General features: G+C 42.3%; 1 pseudogene; it reads left to right on the forward strand.

Annotated features, from left to right (window-relative positions):
• LOC102478475 (EF-hand domain-containing family member C2-like) overlaps positions 1 to 3,184 on the forward strand; it is a 25,374-nt pseudogene extending 22,190 nt beyond the window's left edge.
• The last annotated feature ends 5,741 nt before the right edge of the window (positions 3,185 to 8,925 follow it).

Consider the following 8,925-nt stretch of genomic DNA (forward strand, 5'->3'; position numbering starts at 1 on the left):
GCGTGGCCATCCCCCCTGGGGGGTGATTTCTCGCTTTCTGTCTCTCTGTCTCTCTCTGTCTGTCTGGCATGCGCATGCGCCCTGTAGCAAAAAAAAACCTAAACAAAACTCTCAAAAAAAAAAAAAAGAAAGAAAGAAAAAGAAAGAAAAGATGTTTATTTATTTATTCTGTAAGCAAGAGAGAGACAAACAGAGAGACATCACCCCAATATGTGCCATGGTTCACCCCCAGTATCAGCAAGCGCCAGCTCATAGGTGGGACTCGACATACTCGAGAGGCGGGGGTTGTTTCTGGAAACGAACTTGAAACCTTCCCATGTGGGTCAGCCTTGCAGTGTTGCGTCGTATGACTGTATCACTATCCTGCCCCACTTAAAGTTACTTTTATTCCTCCTTAGTGCTTGTCTTTTCATTGTGTTTTGGTGTTTTTTATAAAAAAACTCACACATATCCAGTAGATGAAAATTCTTCCATCTGATTTGGAATAGAGGGTCCATTGGAGATGTCAAAGCCCATGAAATGACTGCAAGGCACTTTAGGGACTACACACATGACACCCCGGGCTGGATTATCAGCCTTGAGGCCACAATCTCCAAGGGTGTTCTGTTTTGATGCCTAGTTGGAAGATGAAGTACCTGATAAAGACCAAGAGGACTACAGAATAAGATACTAAAAAATCGGCTACTACCTTGAAGATAGCACAATTCAAGTGAATGAGCCAGAGGAGTTAAATAGCAGACGGACTCAAGGGATTTTTTTTTTTTTGAGAGAGATTTTTGCTATAGGGCGCATATGCTCGTCAGAAAGACAGAGAGAGACAGAGAGACAGAAAGTGAGAAATCACCCCCCAGGGGAATGGCCACACCACAGTCCCTTCTCCTCCATTCTCCTCTCTGGATCTTGGGCACGCACATGCACACACCCAGCGTGAGTTTAAGCCACTGGGTCCTGGACTCAGTGATAAGACATTCAAGATTTATGATTGTGATATATTCACAAAAAAACTTTTTGAAGAAAGTAGGAATCAGAATAAATCCCCTAGGACCATGTCCGGAAGATCTTTACAAGAAGTTATGGAGCGAGACGCTAGAGTACATGACGCCTTTCCGTCCCTGTGAGTCCTTGAGTACCCAGAAACAGTTCCTTGAGTATGATGGGAAGGTTTTGCATTTCTTCTGCCTGTGGGATGGCTCAGGCTGACTGGGGACTATAGAGATCTTGTCCTGCATTACTTTTTGACCAATGATAGTATTGAAATCAAAGAACTAATGCCACACAACTCGGGCTGGGATGTTATGGCATTGTTTCTGTGGAGGAGTCAGCTGCCCAAGCATGGCCCACCTGGCATCTTTCAACCAGGCGAGAGAACTGGGCAAGCAGTTCTCGATGTATACGGTGGCTTGTCTCTGACCTGTGTGCCAGGCTGCCTGTTGGACAGATATGAGCTAGGAAAAGTAGACCAAGAATTTTACCAGACTCTGGCCTGACCATAGGAGCCACCATCAATGTGTGGGGAAGGAAAGCGCTCCTTGGTGACTGCGATGAATTTATGAAGTGTGATGATAGATCTAATTATGGAATTGAGAACTTTACCTCAATTCTATGCAAGGCTCCTACTCCTCCAAAAATAGAAAGGAAATTTCCACCTGATAATGGCTTTGGATCTGAAGAGGATTCTCTCTGTACCTGCATAGGCCTCTGGCCCACAGCTCATAAGAAAAAATTCAATAAGTTTATGGAATTAGACAACTAAGACAACATAAGCAATATACTGTCATATTTTGCAAAACTAATCACTGACGAATGTGAGGATGTGGACAGAGTGTTCGTTATTTCATATTATCTCAGTGATAATACAATTTCGGTGTTTAAACCTACAGAGAGAAATTCAGGGTATGGTGGTAGGATGTTCTTCAAAAGAATTCGTGTTAAGAGGCCTGGACAAGAAGTCTTTAAAAGGGAACTATCAGAATATATCCAGCCCAAGGAGCTGTATATTGGAGCATGTAATAGGTGCACATAAATGGCTACCTATTTCTTTTGCTCAGTGCTGATGAATATACCTTAAAACACATGGAGAATAATACAGATAAATTTCCTTTTAGCAACCTTCAACTTGTCCTACAAAAGCTCAAAGATGAAGAGACAAAATCCAGAGATATCAAGCAGGTATTTAGAGCTGTTGATTGTAATCTCATGAAGGTGGTGGATTATAATACATTCAGAGAAATGGCGATGAGTATAATTATTGGGAAACTCATAGAGCAGGAAGTTGTGACCATTGCATGTCACTACCGTGTGCCTGAGGAGCCATGTCTGAACTTGGATCTCTTAACTACACAGGCTCACAAACAGCTCAAGAATACTTTAAAGACTTCTGATGGATTCATTTCCACCTGTGCATATGAAGATCGAGAAAAAAATAAATGTATTACCCACCAAGGCATCAAAAGGCTATGTGAGGGGACCAGCAGTTACGGTAATGGCTATGTCGCTGGACTCCCATGTAGTCGTCTGTGGTTCGAGTCCCGGACCCGGTGGCTTAAACTCATGCTGGGTGCGTGTGCGTGCGTGCCCAAGATCCCGAGAGGAGAATGAAGGAGAAGGGATTGTGGTGTGGCCATCCCCCCTGGAGGGTGATTTTTCACTTTCTGTCTCTCTGTCTCTCTCTGTCTTTCTGGCGAGCACATGCGCCCTATAGCAAAAACCTCTCCAAAAAAACCGAAAAGGCTCTGCGAGTCCTTCAGGTTACCTTTGAATGAAGATCTTCTAGAAACCTTACTATCGCGGTTTGAAGACAGTGAAAAGCAAATATATGATGAGTCATTTTTCTCTGCCCTAAACAGAATGAATCCGGCACCTCCATTGGTAGCACCACCAAATCTGAAAGAGGTATGTTAAGATGTTTGGCTTGGAATGCTGTACACTGTAAAGATGTGATTAAATGTAAATACATTAATTTAAAATAAAATAAATGTTAGTTCTCCAAAAAAAACCCCCATATATATATATATATATACATGTTTGGCCTGGGATGCCTTCACCTATTCCTGCAAAATGCATTGACTACTTCACTCTTTTGAAGGACGTGTATGGCTTAGAGGAACAGATCTGCCAGTTTTGGTGAACTCCCTTTCATTTATGGCTCTAATTTTGCCAAGTTTCTTTCAGTAGACATAATTTCATCAAAAAAAAAAAAAAAGAAACAAGTTTATATTAAATGGAAACCCAAAAGCCACAATTAAGCTTCTTTTATCCCTTGAGATTTTTCATAACATCATATTGTATTTTTGATATACCGCCAATATTAAAATAATGTCTTTAAAAAGGGAAAAAAAGGAAACTCACACATAGTGAGTCTCTTTAGAGATGGAATCTGTCATCTAAGGAACAGTAGCTGCAGTGGAAGCTCCTGGGTAGTAGTAAGGGTCCCAGAGCCTAGCCTCATATGTCACCTCCCTGACTCCTCAGGACAGCCCATAAACTTGGTACATATGTTGCTGTCTCCATGTCATAGATGAGAAAACAGAATCTTCCAGCCTTTAGCCATACTAGAGCTAGCCATGGGCAAAGTCAGGCTTGACAGCCTAGTCTGCCTGACTCTGGGCATAACTGCTTAGATGCAGAACCAAGGTCCAGAGATATGTGTCCAGATCCCCCCAGCAAGTTGGTGGCCCTGTCCAGGGTCTTCTGACACCCCCAAGTCTGTGGTTGTTTTTCACCCACGTGCCCTGCACTGAGTTAAGCCCCTGCTTCAAACTGCCCACTCCTGACCCTCCAGTTTGTGTCCTTTGGCCACAATGGCTTCTAGCACTCCCAGGGGAAGGGACTCAGACTTCTTAGCAAATAAACACCGCCCACAGATTTCCAAATATATAGAGATAAGTGTTCCCTCTTGCCAGAGTCAGGACTGGCTGGAACTCTAAACATCCTGCCTGGCTCCTGCTCCTCCCGGTGACAGGTTCTGGGTCCTGAATCCTCACCACAGCCGCAATCCTCCTTTCTATAGTGAAGGTGAAATCTGCACTTGGGACATAATCAGCAGCAGTAACAACAGCAGGGGTAGCTAAAAGCGGCCGTCCCAGTCTGGGTACACTTATACAATTATAAGCAAAGTCTTGATAAACATTGGGTCGACAGTGTCTTCAGCATCACGTGGAATGCTCTGCAGGGTTATTGCCAGCACCCTGGACTTCCAGCCTCACATCCTGGGGAGAGAGTCTGAGCACAGAGCTCTTTTATGGTCAGTTGTGTTAGTGGAATCTCCATGTGGCCACCACTTATCAAGAGGACTGCTTTACAAAAACTCTCCATTATGGAGAATTTGGAAGGTATATCAAATTAGACACTTGTTCTTTTTTTCTTTTTCTTTCTTTCTTTCTTTTTTTTTTTTTTTTTGAGAGGTTTTGCTATAGTGCTCACCAGAAAGACAGAGAGAGATAGAGTGAGAAATCACCCCCCAGGGTGGATGGCCACGCTGCAATCCCCTCTCTCCCATTCTCCTCTCGGGATCTTGGGCACTCATGCACACGCGCCCGGTGTGAGTTTAAGCCACTGGGTCCGAGATTCAAATTGCGGTCAACTACATGGGAGTCCAGTGACAGCCATTACGTTAACTGCTGGTCCCTCAAATTAGACACTTGTACCCCACATAATACCCATTACTCAGTTTCAGCAGTGTTAGCACAGGGCTGATTTTGCCTCATCTGCATTCTTCTTTTTCTTCTTCTTTTTTAAAATTTGCTGTAGGGTATGTGGGTTCACCAAATGGAGACAGAAAAGGGGGTGGGGTAGTGAGAAATCAGCCCCCACCATGGGATAACCACGCCACGATCCTGTCTCCTCCATTCTCCTCACAAGATTTTGGATACATATGCAGCTGTTGTGTTTTCCAAGCCTCTGGGTCCAGGACTTGAACCATTCAGTTAGCCATGTGGAATCTAGCCACCTGAACCACCATGCCACTGGCTGGCCCCATCTACATTTTTATCCATTTCTCTCACCTTCAAAGCAAATCCCAGATACTGTATCATTCCATTTATTAGAGATAAAAAATAATCTAAAAGGCGAGGAATCTTTTATTATTATAACTATTATATTATTTTCTCCTCTAAAAAAGGAATAATTTGATATCATCCAGTATCTGGTCAATGTTCAGAGTTTCACATATTTCATAAATATCTCTTCCTTCCTTCCTGTTTGAATTGGTATCCAAATACATTTAATGAATTGTGATTAGTTAATATGTCAGGTTCCTTTTATTTATTTATTTATTTTTAAAAGTTTATTTCTTCTATGAGAGAGACAGAGACAGAGTATTAGATACTCCAGTGGGGGTAGGGGTCTTCATGCCACGATTCACCCCCAGACTAGGCCGGCCCAAATCATGGGCACAATCATGTGTGCCCATTGTGCTCAGGGAGGTTCGGGGATGCAAACCCAGAATGCTTCCATGTGGTTCCAGTTGTTGTCACCATGGCACCACCATCTGGCCCCCTTTTTAAATTTAAGAATTATTTATTTAATTTTATTTATTATTATTATATTATTTTAAATTTTACTACAGGGCAAGCATGCTCACCAGAGAGAGAGAGAGAGAGAGAGAGAGAGAGAGAGAGTGCGCAAAGATGAGAAAACAAGCCACCAGGTCCGGGGCTCAAATTGCAGTTGACCATGTGGGAGTCCAGCACCTTAGCTACTATGTCACCTGCTGGCCCTACCTGGTCCCTTCTTTTAATCTAGAGTTTCTTTCTTCATCTCTCCTTTTTCTTTGCAATTTATTTGTTAAGAAAAAGCTGGGCTGTTTGTCCAACAGGGATCTCTACAATCTGCATTTTGCTAATTGCTGCCCCATGGTGTAGTTTAACATGTTTCTCTGTTTCCAGAGATTCTGGTAAGTTGGAACTTGGATCTAGAAACTCAACAATATGCAGTCTAGATGTTTTAGGGCAAGAATGTCTTATAGGTCGTACTGTTTCTGCTGTTAGGAGGCACACACTGTCTGGTTGCCTTTTGTTTTATGTTATCATAATGCATTTTTTTCTTTAAGATTTTTTTTTTTAAAGTTCATGTATTTATTTCTGTCACAAGGAAGAGAGAGAGAACTCTTAACGGAATCTTGACTCTGTGATCCACTGTCAGTCTCAGTTGGCCCAGATCTCAGGCTGACACAGGGATTCGAACCACAGCTGGCCATGTGATTTCCAGCCTTGCAGGGCACTTGCATTACTGATATGCCACAGTGGCTGGGCCCAACCCTAAACTATTTGAGAATAGGCTGCAAACACCATGGCCCTTTACCCCCTAACGATTTCATTCATAATGCATCTCCGAAGCACTCTCTTCCATAGTCATTGAATTCAGGAAACGCAGCAGCGATACCATCCCATTATCTGATATCTAGAGCATATTCCAATTTTGCCAATTATTTTGTGTTGCTTTTTAAAATGACCTTTGAAAGATATTTTGAAAACATCAACCATGAGGTCATAGCCTTATAAATAGTTTATAAATCTATGTTAAATTTATTTTTGTGGTAGTTAAAGTGACTGGATCCCATATGGTTGACTGCACAGTTCAAGTCCTGGACCCAAAGGCTCGAAAAATATGCTGAGTATGTGTGCCTGTGTGTTCAAAATCCCAAGCTGGGGAATGGAGAAGAGATTGCAGTGTGACCATTCCCTATGGGGGAGGGTGCTTTCTCACTTTCCCTCTCTCTCTCTTTGTCTTTCTCCAATGAGTGCATGGACCCCACAGCAAAAACCAATCAAACAAATAAATAAATTTAAGATATTTAATTTTATATTTCATTTTTTATTAAAGCAATATATGTGCTTAGTTTTAAAAATCTAAGAAAATCAGCACCTTTTTCCTTATCTCAGCCAACTCCATTCCATACCACCTTCAGCCCTCAGGTGTTTCTCTGGGATTTACCTAGTATTTCTAGGTAATATGCTTGCATTGCAATTTCTTTTTTCTTTCTTTCTTTTTTTTTTTTTTTTTTTAGGTTTTTGCCATAGGGCACACACACTCACTGGAGAGAGAGAGAGAGAGAGAGAGAAACTAACTTCCAAGGGGATGGCCATGCTGCAATCCCTTTTCCTCCATTCTCCTCTTGGGATTTTGGTCATGCACACACGTGTGCCCAGTGTGAATTTCAAGCCAACAGACCCAGAACTTGCACCACGTGGTTGGCCATATGGGATCTAGCCACCTTAACTGCTATGCCACTGACTGACCCTGCATTACAATTTCTTGGCTTTTCAAATTTGGACATCATCTAGTGACTTCCTACTGTAGAGGAGGACTTAGCTCCCCTACATCCCTCTTCCCCACATGTGAGTACACATATATCTTCTTTAAAAAAGAGTTATATCATGATTTTTTTGTTCAATTAATATTGGCCAATACATTGCTTTGATTATGTAAATACATCATGTATTGCTTAAGAACATGGGTACTTTTTTTCAAAGAGTTATTTTATTTGTGCTGGCAGGTGGTGTGGTGGTTAAGGGCACTGGATTCCCAGGGAGACGTTTTAGAATGGTTTTGTTGTGTGAACATCATACAGTGCACTACACGAACCTAGACGGTATAGCCTACTGCACCTCGGCCATAGCCTACTGCACCTCAGCCGTGTGGTTTTACCTTTTGCTTCACCACCCAGTTTGTGGCTGACTGGAAAATCATTATGTGGTGCTTGCCTGTTTGTTTGCACTGAGCCACTAAGTGCACTACGCATTCATTGCTTTTCTTGTACATTTTTTACTTTGTTTTCATGAGTACAGGGCTGGAACTTGACTGCTCAGGGCTCCCAGGGCCCCATCCAGAGCATAAGTCAATGTATATTTGCTGAATGAATGAACAATGCTTGTCTAAGAGTCAGAGTCAGGGCAGACATGCTAATATATCAGTAAATTCAAAAGATGAGAGAGTGAACCCTAAATTCTCAAGTTATCTTATGTGACCTAAGTAAGCCTCCTTCCAAGAAGCTCCTTAAACCCTTTTAGAGGAAGCCCATTTAATGAGTCATTTATTCATTCAATAAATTCAAGAATTTATTTTATGAAGTTTCTTTACTTTTTCCATAAGTGAGACAGAAACAGAGAGAAAGACAGTACCCCCACCAGGGGTTGATCTTGAGATGTGCTCTCTGCTCTAGCCAGCCCTGGATCATGGGCAGATTTGTGCCTGACATACTCAGTGAAGTTGCTGGATGCGAACCTGGAACCTTCCTACGTGGGTCAGCCTCTCGGAGTGTTGCATTTTACCGCTGCACCATCTGGCCCCATTCTTTAACATCTATTAAATAAGTATATATAATGTGCCAGGTATTGGGAATACAGCAGGACACAAAGGTATCAGTTTCCTGCCTTGTGGAGCTAACATTCTGGTGGGGAAGATGAAAACCAAATGAATACCAGCCTTAATAACTGGCATGAGTGGTAAGGAGAAAGGAAAGATGAGATAGGGGAGAGTTGTTTTATTTTCTTTCTTTTTAAATAATTAATTTAATAATTAATTTAACAAAATTAATTTAATTTATTTATCTTAATTTGACCAGAGAGATACAGAATGAGAGAGAGTGAGAGAGATGGAAAGTGAGAAAGCAAGCCACCCGGTCCAGGACTTGAACTGTGGTTGGCCATGTGGGAGTTCAGCACCCTTAGCCACCATGCTACCTGCCAGCCCCAAGGGGAGAGCTGTTTTCACAAGAGAGGTCAGGGAAGGCCTCTATGATAAAGTGATTAAGATCAGAGATTGCAAGGCCGTGGGATGGGTATTTGGGGAAAACATTTCGGGTGGAAGAACAGTAAGTGCAAAGGCGCTGGCTGGATAGTGTGTTGATGTATTTAAGGAACAACCAAAGACAGTGACTGGAACCAAGGGAGAGCCCTGCTGATGACGTTGGAGAGGCAACCAGAA

This window comes from Tupaia chinensis, unplaced genomic scaffold (genome assembly GCF_000334495.1).
Source record: "Tupaia chinensis unplaced genomic scaffold, TupChi_1.0 Scaffold149501_1, whole genome shotgun sequence".
Taxonomy (NCBI): Eukaryota; Metazoa; Chordata; class Mammalia; order Scandentia; family Tupaiidae; genus Tupaia; species Tupaia belangeri.